The sequence below is a fragment of the Pseudophryne corroboree genome, chromosome 4 (genome assembly GCF_028390025.1).
Source record: "Pseudophryne corroboree isolate aPseCor3 chromosome 4, aPseCor3.hap2, whole genome shotgun sequence".
NCBI classification, from domain to species: domain Eukaryota; kingdom Metazoa; phylum Chordata; class Amphibia; order Anura; family Myobatrachidae; genus Pseudophryne; species Pseudophryne corroboree.
In genome coordinates this window covers 60378343-60389204 of record NC_086447.1, presented here as the reverse complement: position 1 = coordinate 60389204, position 10862 = coordinate 60378343, and positions in this window count along the sequence as shown.

Genomic DNA, 10862 nt, shown 5'->3' with positions numbered 1-10862 from the left:
GCACCTTGTAAAAAAAAAAAAAAAAAAAGTTTAAATGTTAAAAATAAATTGCGTGGGGTCCCCCCTCCTAAGGCAAACCAGCCTCGGGCTCTTTGAGCCGATCCTGGTTGCAGAAATATGGGGAAAAAATGGACAGGGGTTCCCCCATATTTAAGCAACCAGCATCGGGCTCTGCGCCTGGTCCTGGTTCCAAAAATACGGGGGACAAAAAGAGTAGGGGTCCCCCGTATTTTTGAAACCAGCACCGGGCTCCACTAGCTGGACAGATAATGCCACAGCCGGGGGTCACTTTTATACAGTGCCTTGCGGCCGTGGCATCAAATATCCAACTAGTCACCCCTGGTCGGGGTACCCTGGGGGAGTGGGGACCCCTTCAATCAAGGGGTCCCCCCCCCAGCCACCCAAGGGCCAGGGGTGAAGCCCGAGGCTGTCCCCCCCATCCAATGGGCTGCGGATGGGGGGCTGATAGCCTTTGTTCAAAGTGAATGATATTGTTTTTAGTAGCAGTACTACAAGGCCCAGCAAGCCTTTCAGGTCAGCGGTGAGGTCACTTTCGGTCAACCGCTGACCTGACAGTTCCCACCATTGGTTACAATGGAGCGCATAGGCGCTACATTGTAACATTGCCGTGTGCCGCCTGTCAGACAGTACAGGAGCACACAGCCGATCAGGAGGGTGCCACAACGTGGCTCTCCCTGATTGGCTGATGGAACCTTCTTGGACTTAAGTCAGAGGGGGTTCCAGGCATTCGGGGAAAGGGGACCCATGTGAAAACATGGGTCGCCTTTCAGTGCGAGGTCGGGTATCCGTTTTTTTATTTTTACAAGTACGTGGATTACAAAAGGATTTACAGAGGAGCCTAAAACACTGGATTATGTGAGTATAATTTTTTCTACAGGTACACCATGGATTCTACTGGAGAAGAGGACCGACCTGCGTAGGAACATAAGGTAAGTATGTGTATATGGAGGTGTGGATGGATGTATTAAAGTTATACTTTCAAGGTGTGTGTGTGTTGTCTTTATTGGGGTATTTTTTTAGTAGTAGTACTACAGGTACCAGCGGGCCCATTTTTCCACCGCATGCTGGTACTTGTGGTTCTCCAAGTACCAGCTTGCGGGGGAGGCTTGCTGGGCCTTGTAGTACTGCTACTAAAAACAATATCATTCACTTTGAACAAAGGCTATCAGCCCCCCATCCGCAGCCCATTGGATGGGGGGGGGACAGCCTCGGGCTTCACCCCTGGCCCTTGGGTGGCTGGGGGGGGGACCCCTTAATTGAAGGGGTCCCCACTCCCCCAGGGTACCCCGGCCAGGGGTGACTAGTTGGATATTTGATGCCACGGCCGCAAGGCACTGTATAAAAGTGACCCCCGGCTGTGGCATTATCTGTCCAGCTAGCGGAGCCCGGTGCTGGTTTCAAAAATACGGGGGACCCCTACTCTTTTTTGTCCCCCGTATTTTTGGAACCAGGACCAGGCGCAGAGCCCGGTGCTGGTTGCTTAAATATGGGGGAACCCCTGTCAATTTTTTTCCCATATTTTTGTAACCAGGGCCGGCTCAAAGAGCCCAAGGCTGGTTTGGTTTAGGAGGGGGGACCCCACGCATTTTTTTTTTTAAATTTATAAAATTTCCCCCCCCTTCCCACTGAAAAACATGCACGGATCTCATGGATCCGTGCATGCCTATACAAACACGGGATAAATAAGCAGGTCTGGTTTTTTTTAGCACTTTTTCACGATTTGTATTTTAGCACGGCAGTGTTTGGCTATTGTCGGCAGTGTTTGTGTTTTGCACTTTTTAGTAAATTCCCGATTTCTACCAAATTGCAGGCGTATTTGACCGATGGTGTATTGATTCGTGATTTTTTCCTAGGACTTCCAAAATATTACGAATGCCCTCATCACTGCCGTGATTTTTGCTTAGTAAATTACCGAGATGACACTTTGAAGAAAAAACGGCATCTCGGTCAAAATCGGGACCTTAGTAAATATACCCCAGTATGTGAGAGGAGACAGATAGAGAGAAGGACACCAGCACGCCCTGTCAGCTCCTTAAAATACAGTAAACACTAACAATTTTAGTACTAAGGGGGTCATTCCGAGTTGTTCGTTCGTTGCCGATTTTCGCAACGGAGCGATTAAGGCAAAAATGCGCATGGTACGCAGTGCGCATGCGCTAAGTATTTTAACACAAAACTTAGTAGATTTACTCACGTCCGAATGAAGAATTTTCATCGTTGAAGTGATCGGAGTGTGATTGACAGGAAGTGGGTGTTTCTGGGCGGAAATTGCCCGTTTTCTGGGAGTGTGCGGAAAAACGCAGGCGTGTCAGGGAAAAACGCGGGAGTGTCTGGAGAAACGGGGGAGTGGCTGGCTGAACGCTGAGCGTGTGTGACGTCAAACCAGGAACGAAACGGCCTGATCTGATCGCAATCTGTGAGTAAGTCTCGAGCTACTCAGAAACTGCTAAGAAATTTCTATTCGCAATTCTGCTAATCTTTCGTTCGCAATTCTGCTAAGCTAAGATACACTCCCAGAGGGCGGCGGCTTAGCGTGTGCAATGCTGCTAAAAGCAGCTAGCGAGCGAACAACTCGGAATCACCCCCTAAATAGGATCAGAATAGTGTACACAAGCGGCTCTCCCCCTTTGCTACACTGTGTACCAGATATCCAGCGTAGCTGAGGAGTCAGGAAGCGCTGTGTGTGCTGTATATGGCTGCAATAAACAGAGGAAGGCGCCAAAACGCCTCAGGTCCCGCTCTGAGGTAGCTCCGCCCCCTCCAATGGCGCCGGCGTTGCATACATATATTATACTGGCAAAAGTCTCCTAGTTAGCTTAAAACATCACACAAGTGCTAGTCAAGCCTTTTGTGGCAGTTCTACACAGGGGATCTTTGCGTGACCCCCCCCGGGAGGGTCTTGTACGCCGCGCCCGTGGTCAACTGCACTTTGAATCGGGGGACCCCCCTAGCGGGGCCCTTGGTTTGTACTCACCACCGATGTCACTTTCAGGCAGTGTTAGGGGTGTGCGGCGTGCTGCGACTGTGACAGCCAAGGCGCAGTGCCCTGCTGAACAACAACCCCTCAGCGGGGAAGCGACTCTGCACCTCGTAAGGCCGGTGACCGCATCCCCCCCCCAACTCTCACGGTGCAGGTATACTGTTGCCCAAACAGCATACCGAAAACAACAAACAGAAAAAAAGAAATTGAAGAAACTCTCTGGAGCTGCAGAGATGTGCATCCTCTCCTGAGGGTACTTTTTTTCTAAACAGCTAGTGTGAGGGGGCATAGAGGGGAGTTAAAGAAATTTAAAAGTGCACTGGCTCCTTTGGACCCCGTCTATACCCTATTGTACTAGATTTCCCCAATATCCCTTATGGATGCTAGAGGAATTACCAAAAACACAAAAGCAACCTTTAGTAAATTTACCCCCAAGTCTCGTACATCTATGACACCTCTTTCAGTAGCGGATCTTGCCACGGGCAAGCAGGACTTTTGCCTGGGGCGCCGCCTTCCGGAGGGCGCCGTACCATGGCAAGATCCGCCACTGTGCCCCCCCCCCCGCTGCGAAGGGAACCAGACGCTACGCGTCTAGTTTCCCTTCGTGGAGAGAACCTTTGCTGTGCGGTGCGCGATGACGTCATCGCGCACCACACAACATTGTGGCACAGACGCTAGGGGTCATAATTGACCTCTAGTGTCTATGCTGTGCTATGGGAGAGACGTCATGACTGACGTCTCTCCCATAGATCGGAGGAGAGGAGAAGAGCGGCGCCGGTGGAGGTCTGCAGCGTCTAGAATCAGGAGCAGGGATCGTAAGTATAAATTATCATTTTTTTTTCTTTCAGCGGCGCTACGAGAAAAATGGGGGCGTAACTGACCACACCCCCATATGAAGCCACGCCCCTATATTTTTGCCCGGGGCGCCACAAGGGCAAGAACCGGCCCTGACCTCTTTGTATGTTTCTGTAAGCGCCATGTACTCCGCCTGGGTATTATTTCCTGCTTGTCTAGCTGAAGACTGTGCCTGCCAACGCAAACAGATATATCAGGTGTAGGAATGCCTGACGTCTTCATCTGATCCCCGATCGGCATCACAGAAAGCTTCCAATACTGTACATTCAGTCTTAGAAAACTTCATCTTTAAGGAGCTTTTACCAATCAAGTATCTGGGATTATGTTTCATGGCTGTCTAGTGATCACTTCCGGGGTTGATTGAAAACTGTCTCACATGGCTGACAGCTTGTGTGATGTCCGGATGTCTGCCAATGCTTGCATGCAATAAAGTTCCCACGATGCTTTGATAGTTAACTCCTTTAATTTCTTCTATCTGTGACTCGGCAGTTAGTCACACAGCTTTTGTCATTTTTATGCTCTTGTCAAAGGGTGTACTAAGTAGTTTGGCCTTCGCCATTCCAATCTTGGTAAGCATTGCGCAATATACCCTTGTTCAGCTGTAACAGTCCCAGCATGTAAGTCCTCAGACCCAGGAATTGGTGTCCCGGCGCAACGTTTTTTAGCTTAAATTTGTCACTCAGCAACAATTTTACACTGGATGTTTGGCTTTTCTAACCTGCAAGCAATAGGTCATCCACAACCACCACAATGATAAATGAGCTTTTCTCTAGACATCTAGTCCATTTGTAGTAGTAAATGGTCTAGTTTGATGTACCAGCTGCGACCAGTTTGGTATAGGAATAAATCATGCAGAGTAGATATAGCAATGACCATTTGTAATGTACTGTACCTTGCAACAGGCAAGTTCTCTCCATACTCAACGCCAGACTCCTGGGTGTTTCCATTTACAACTTGGGAATTGTAGTGATTAAGAGTATCATCTGTCTTAAGCTTCTTGCAGAAGACCCACTCGATTTTTACAGTTTTATGGTCACTTAGGGGGTCATTCCGAGTTGATTGCTCGCTGACGATTTTCGCAGCGCAGCAAACAGGTTACTACTGAGCATGCGTATGTACCACAATGCGCACGGGCGTCGTACGGGTACAAAGCGAATCGTTGCTGGGCGATAGATTTAACCAAGAATCCATTCGCACAGCCGATCGCAAGGAGATTGACAGGAAGAGGGGGTTAGGGGGGGGTCAACTGGCCGTTTTCAGGGAGTGTTTGGAAAAACGCAGGCGTGTCCAGGCGTTTGCAGGGCGGGTGTCTGACGTCAATTCCGGGACTGGACAGGCTGAAGTGATCGCAAGGGCTGAGTAAGTCCTAGACAACTCAGAAACTGCAAAAAACGTTTTCGTCCCGCTCGGCTGCACACTTGCAAAGCGAAAATACACTGCCCCGTGGGCGGCGACTATGCGTTTGCACGGCTGCTAAAAGTAGCTAGCGAGCGAACAACTCGGACTAACCCCCTTAGCCTGTCCACAATGGTCACACATTCTCATGTAGCACTGTTAGGACTTTATTTATTGCTGATTTTCTACTACTCTAAGTCACTGCTTGCCTTTGCGTCTAATATATTTTGAGGTTCACAGTAGGCTAAGTTTGCAAATCCTTGCAATATCTCCTAGGGGTTTGTCTTTGCTGTTTTTGCTTCTGCAATGGGCTTGAAAATTTTCAGTTGTAGCTTCACTCTCACGTCACTCGTGCCGGCGTATCTAGCACCGCAAGTATTTATGCTGATATGATATCCAACTTTTCTATAGTTGGAGCTGTCTCGTGAAATACTACATTTCTTGATTTTATGAGCCTTTTATTTTATCAATATCCTATCTGTTTTCTTTACTATCTGGAAAGTATCCAAGCAGGATACAGGGTGATTGACTTTGGATCCAGCTTACATCTCCTCTCTTTTATTATTCTTTATTTACATGGCAAACAAGGGTTCCGCAACGCTACATAAACAAATGAACAGAGCAAGGAAACAGTGACTTACAGGACAAGTACATGGTTTATAAACATTGCTGCCAGGGTTGCATAAAAATTTGATTTTTTTTTAATAAAAATAAAAAAAAATCGGATTTATTAGATTTAAATCAGTTTTTATTGATTTAAAGCAGATTTCTGGGATTTAAATAGGAATTTTTTTATTAATTTTTTAAGTAAACTTTCATTTTAGATGTTTACACCTTATTTTAGTAATACATGAACAATTTTTGAAGTGAGAACAGTAACAAAATGAACATAGTAATAGAATAAATACACACTAAATAGTTGCATCAAGAAGTAGAATTAGGCTCTGAATTACGGTTGTTTGAGTCTGAGTCAGACATATACAGTACATGTCTTTGTCCACGTCCTCATGTTTGTCCTCAACAGAAAAGGCTCTGTAGCATGCAACCACCTTAGCTGCTTTTTCATTTCCCAATCTGTTGCGTGTTTTGGATTGTACAAAAACCGTACGTGGAAAAAAATCCTTTCAATTTCTGCACTTGATGAAACTGCGGTGCCCAGAACTTACTCAGCCGCTGCGCTCACTTCAGCCTGTCCGGGCCCAGAACTGACGTCAGACACCCGCCCTGCAAACGCTTGGACACGCCTATGTTTTTCCAAACACTCCCAGAAAACGGTCAGTTGACACCCACAAACGCCTTCTTCCTGTCAATCTCCTTGCGATCGGCTGTGCGAATGGATTCTTTGTAAAACCCATCACACAGCAACGATCCGCTTTGTACCCGTGCGACGCACCTGCGCATTGCGGTGCATACGCATGCGCAGTTCTGACCTGATTGCAGCGCTGCAAAAAAAGCTTGCGTGCAATCAGGTCTGCATGGCCCCCAATGTCTTGTGGGATATCATCTTTGTTTTCATCACATACTCTAAGTAGAATGGGACAGTTTTTCAGAAAGGACTCAGTTGGCTATAGTATTCCAGCATACGTCACTTGGTAGTATATACTTGGTAGAATCTCCTATACACCATCCATTATTCTCCCCAACTGAGCTAAAAAAAAAAAAAAAGGACTGCCCCCACCTACACATCTATCTCTTTCTAAGCAAAAGTTGTAGTTTTTCCCCGTTTTGATTTAAATCATGATTTAATCATTTGATTTAAATCATGCAGCCCTGATTGCTGGCAGCGGTTATAACACTCAGGGTTGTAGAAACCAAGGGTTAGGTGCCGTTGTAGCGAGTTTGGAGTAGATGACAGTACAAGTACGGGAAGGAAAAGCACATAAGGCAAGAGGGCCCTGCTCGTGTGAGCTTACATTCTAAAGGGGAGGGGCAGACAGTAAGAGGTGACACAGATGGGGTGACAGTGAGCATGGGACAATTATCCCATAGCTCTATGAGAATGGATGGCTTTGATGAAGAAGGGGGTCTTGGGAGCCCATTTGAAGTTTTGCAGAGAGGTGGAGAGTCTGATAGGGAGAGAGAGAGAGAGAGAGAGAGAGAGAGAGAGAGAGAGAGAGAGAGAGAGAGAGAGAATTCCAAAGGAAGTGAGCAGCACAGGCAAAATCTCAAGGAGGCGGTACTGGAATGAAGTATTCTGTTGGCAGAGGCAGTATTCATTTATGAAGTGAAGAGGGTGGGAGATAACGTCAGAGATGTACGGCAGGATGTAATGGCATCTGAGATTGCCGGAGGTGTGAGATGCTGGCCGATCTCTGAGTTTTTATTTTAAAGTGGCGATCACTTACAAGGCAAAACCAGGCCTTGTAAGAGATTTCACCTTTAAAAAAGTCAGAGATCAGCCGGCATCTCCAGTGATCTTGGACGCCATTACATCCTTCCCATAAATGAGAGAGAATTGTGTGAAATTGCGGGAAGTGAGGTTATGTGGAATTGTGGGAAGATGATCAGCTCAGTCTTAGACATATTAAGTGTATGAAATTGCTAAAACATCCAGGAGGAGATAGCAGAAAGCAGCAGTGTGTCACACGCTATAAGCGGCGTTCACCGCGCTTACCCCTGCGTGCCTGCTCGTCTGTGTTGCGGCCTCCGCCTTTGGTGGTCCACAGGCTCCGGCGTCTGGCTGGCGCGGCTCCCGGCGGTTCCCCGGGGCAGGGGCGCCGCCATGACACCCGGCATCACGTGGGCGGGGAGCAGATGACGTCATCGGACTGTTCCGCCAATCCAGCGGAGGCGCGAGATTCAAAGTCAGACGCCGGGCAGAGCCTCGGCGCCTGAGTATCGTCTTTTCCCCTGACGTGGATGCCAGTGCTCTTGTTCCCGACGTATCTCTCTGGAGTCGTACCCCAGTGTCTCCGGCACTTCCAGGTGCCAGTTGCTGCACAGTTCAGCGTATACTGCGGCTGGTGTGTTTCTCTGCAATCCAGTCACCAGTGCTTCTTGGAGTCAGCATGTGCTGCGGGCTAATCACCGATCTCAAGTTCTACAAATTATCAGTGTCTTTAATCACCGCTCTCAAGTTCTACAAATCATCAGTGTCTTTAATCACCGCTCTCAAGTCATACAAATCATCAGTGTCTTCAACCACCGCTCCCAAGTTTTGCAAGTTGCCAGTGTCTTTAACCACCGCTCTCAAGTTCTACAAATCATCAGTGTCTTTAATCACCGCTCTCAAGTCATACAAATCATCAGTGTCTTTAACAACCATTCACAAGCTCTACAAATTATCAGGGTCTTCAACCACCGTTCACAAGCTCTACAAATCATCAGTGTCTTTAACCACCGTTCTCAAGTTCTACAAATCATCAGTGTCTTTAACCACCGTTCTCAAGTTCTACAAATCATCAGTGTCTTTAACCACCACTCACAAGTGTTTCAAATCGTCAGAGTCTTTAACCACCGTTCACCAGTTCTTCAAATCACCGGTATCTTTAAAAACATCACTTACAAGTTCTTCAGTCATTATTATCTTGTACCAACACTCACAAGTACTTCTTTTCCTGGAATCCTTAGCATTGCTTACAAGTTCTCCTATAGGCCTGGACATTTCCCCATACGTTCCTTCTCTACCATGTGACATTGTGTTGCTCTCTTCCTGCAATAAAGTACTTTAATATTTTCACCAAGCTTTACTGTCAGAGTCCTGTATGAGGAAGACCTATATTAAGCCATCCCTGTTCCGACCCAACTGTGGTTCCTCTCTCCTACCATCGGGGTGACAGTATACTCAGGCCTCATGGACCCGGGGGATCGGAGCCCAGAGGCAAGTACCATCCAGGACTTGATTTCTCGAGTACAAAATCAGGAAGCAGCACAGGGCCAGGTGATGCATTATCTCCAGGAATTGTCTGGCCGGCTGGATCAAATTCAGACTTCTCTGGCTTCAGTAGTACCGGCCCCAGCTCCAGTGCCTGCTCCAGTGGTTGTTTCTAGTAATGTTCCATCCTCCTCTGGAACCAGGTCACGCCTTCAGGTCCCTACTCCTTCTCGCTATAATGGGAATCCTAAGAATTGCCGTGGTTTTCTCAATCAGTGCGAGGTACACTTTGAACTTCTTTCACATAACTTCCCTAATGATCGGTCCAAGGTGGCATACATTATTTCTTTGCTCGAGGGTTCAGCGTTGGATTGGGTGTCTCCGTTATGGGAGCGATCTGATCCATTGGTTTCTAGTTACACCAATTTCATTGCGTCATTCCGGAGGATCCTTGATGAGCCAGGCAGGACGACCGCTGCCTCTGCAGACTTGCTTCGTGTCCGACAAGGCTCTCGTTCAGTGTGACAGTATGTGATTAATTTTCAGACCATAGCCTCAGAACTGCGTTGGAATAATGATGCCCTTCGGGCTGCCTTTTGGAACGGGCTCTCCGATCGTCTAAACGACGAGTTGGTCACTAGAGATTTGCCGGATTCTTTAGAACAGTTGATCTCGCTCTGTGTAAAGGTGGATCTTCGCATGCAGGAACGAGGTGGCGAACGTAGTCGGTCAGATCGATCAAGGGTCCGATCTTTTCCGTCTAAGCAAACGGTTATTCCAAGTCCTGATGAACCCATGCAGATTAATCGATCTCGGCTGTCCCCAGAAGAACGTCAGCGTCGTCGTGAGGGTAGACTCTGCTTCTACTGTGGAGCCGCGGATCATTTTCTCAAGTTTTGCAAGTCTCGTCCGGGAAACGGGCAGTCCTAGCTTTTTCCGGAGGAGTCGAGCTAGGGGTTTCTTCTAAACCTTCTCCGTCAGTGGACTGTTTACTCTCCGTGTCTCTGTTCTCCGAGTCAATAGCCAAACCCGTTAAGGCTCTGCTGGACTCAGGGGCTGCAGGAAATTTTATTTCCCTTTCCTGTGCTCAGAATCTGGGTTTTCAGCTACGGTCGGTCGAACGACCTATTACGTTGACTGCTATCAATGGTACCCAAATTTCTAACGGTCTGATTTCAAGTTGTACAGTACCAATCAAACTGCAAGTGGGAGCTCTGCATCAAGAACATCTGGAGTTCCTAGTGATTCAGGAGATGCCCCACGATCTGGTTCTTGGCCTTCCTTGGCTTAAACTTCACAACCCTCACGTCGACTGGAGTTCGACACAAATAACATCTTGGAGTCCTTTTTGTCATTCAAATTGTCTCACCCCTGTCTATCCGCTCCGTGTATCTTCCAAGTCAGATGAAGGGCTCATTCCGGAGGCCTATCGGGAGTTTTCTGACGTGTTCTCGGAGCAAGCGGCCGATCTGCTACCACCGCATAGACCCTGGGACTGTCCCATTGAGCTCATTCCGGGGGAAATGCCACCTCGGGGTCGCACTTATCCCTTATCATTACCTGAGACCCAAGCTATGTCGGACTATATCAAGTCTAATCTGCAGAAAGGATTCATCCGCCCCTCTACCTCCCCGGCGAGGGTGGGTTTCTTTTTTGTGAAGAAGAAGGACGGAGGGCTAAGACCATGTATTGACTATAGTGGTCTAAATGATGTCACCATTAAGAATAAGTATCCTTTGCCGCTCATTACGGAGCTCTTTGATAGAGTTCGCGGAGCCCGAGTTTTCACCCAACTTG